Below are 2,093 nucleotides of genomic sequence, written 5' to 3' on the forward strand. Positions count from 1 at the left end.
TCCTTGATCAAAGTGGCATCCTTCCAACCAGGATGTTATTTACTGCCATCAGCAAACCAAGCAGCTCTTGGTCAGTCAGTTGAGGGTTGTTTATAGGGCACTGTCTGAGTGACATGAGAATCTAGAAGCTCCCCACACAGTTCTAGAGGCAGTCCTAGAGGAAAGGAGGCTACCTTCTCATTTTTTCTTCTTGCATTCTTCAGGTAGCATGATCTTGCCTAAAGCATTTCCTTTTTATTAGAGAACTCTTTTGGGCACTGACTTCTCCATTAGAGTGTTTCTCGGACTTCACTCAAGACAGCATGGGTATTTCAGGTGTCAAGATCATTTTATGTCCTTCAGTCACCTGTGTAACTTCAGTTAATGTCCCATAACAAAGCAGTAAATGCCCCTTGAGTGGAAATTCTGTAGTCCAAAATCCCAGTAGTATCACTGGAAGGCGCCCACAGGCGTTTGCCATAAACCCCCATAACCACTCCACAGGGGGCTCTCAGGTGGAGACTCGGTCCCTGCCAGCACTCCTGCTTCTGCTCTATTCTGTATGGGTTCAGGCGATCTTTGGGTACCCATTTAGCCCTAGTTAGCATATCTAATTAATATTGTTCCAAGGATGGTTTACATGCCTTCTGTTTTACAGTACTAGGTAGGGAGAACATCCCTCAGTCATATGCAGTTCCATGCTATGTGGCAGTGAGTGGAAAACTCCTTTTCCCTGAAAGTTCACTGAAAGATCAATTTACAATTAAGGCAGACTAATAAGAGGAAGAGGTTTATTTACTTTGCCATGGGGAGAATAACTAAGTGATTCTCAGTGGACTCCAGGTATTTTTGTATTTTAATACCCTCCTTTTAGAGAGGAGGAATGTAGGTAATTCTGTTCAGGGGCAATAAATGGTTGCCAGGGAAAATGAATGGATGGAAGAAACAGATTGAGCTGTAAATTAACCTGAGAGACAGGTGTTATGTTTAAAATTATTTGGGCCAGGTCTGGTTGAATTCTTGATTTTCTTTCCTGAAATACAGTAAGATAACAGGGAAGGGAAGTTGATTTTTTTTTTTTTTTGAGACAGAGTCTTACTATGTCCCCTCAGTAAAGTGCTGTGGCATCACAGCTCACAGCAACCTCAAACTCTTGGGCTTAAGCGATTCTCTGGCCTTAGCCTCCCAAGTAGCTGGGACTACAGGCCCCCACCACAACACCTGGCTATATTTTTTGTTGTAGTTGTAATTGTTGTTTAGCAGGCCTGGGTCAGGTTTGAACACATCAGTCCTGCTGTATGTGGCTGGCACCCTAACTACTGAGCTACAGGTGCCAAGCTGGAAGTTGATTTGTCTTTTGATGGGTCCCTCTGGTTATGTAGATAGAGGGAAAGCCCAATCTATGGACCTGTTGTTCTTTAAAGGCCTTTAATTCAAAATACTCTGTATATCAAAGAGTCATATTCTGGTGTGAAATTTCCTGAGCTGCTTCACTCATAAGACATTTAGGTAAAGGAGACATAGCTACTTTACATAACGCCTGTTCAAACACTTCAACTTTCATAACGCTGTTACCTCTTACATTTTTACGTACTAGTCCCTGGAACTTCTATTCTCCACCCCCAGCCTACTTTACCCCTTCTTGAACAAAAGGTTTTGGGTCCCTAGCAGGGGGTGGAGCCAAGGAACCCTGGCCCTTTTGCCAGTCATTATTTTGATTAATCTATGTAAACGTTGCCCCAAGTGATTGCTGGCCAGCTTTCTCTTTGTAATCTCTGCCTCTAACTTATTGAATTTCTCTAAACTGAGACAAACATTGTAAACATACTTAGAACCCTTTAATGGTGGGGGGCCAGAAGAGAGGAGAGAGAGGGGAAAGGGAAGGAAGGAGGGTGCTTTGTGGGATCTCACCTAATGTGCACAATGAGGGTGTTCAGCACGCCCCCAGGATGAAGGGCTCCACTACAACTTGAACTTCACCTTAGAAATGAAAAAAATGTAACCTAAACATATGTACCTTAGCCTCCCAAGCCTCTTCTCCCCACCCCTTCTCTCTTAGTTTTATTTATGTCAATGTTTTCTTTATTTACCTTATTTCCTTTTTTTTTTTTTTT

This window comes from Otolemur garnettii, unplaced genomic scaffold (genome assembly GCF_000181295.1).
Source record: "Otolemur garnettii isolate 467f Iridium unplaced genomic scaffold, OtoGar3 scaffold00021, whole genome shotgun sequence".
In the NCBI taxonomy this organism is placed as follows: domain Eukaryota; kingdom Metazoa; phylum Chordata; class Mammalia; order Primates; family Galagidae; genus Otolemur; species Otolemur garnettii.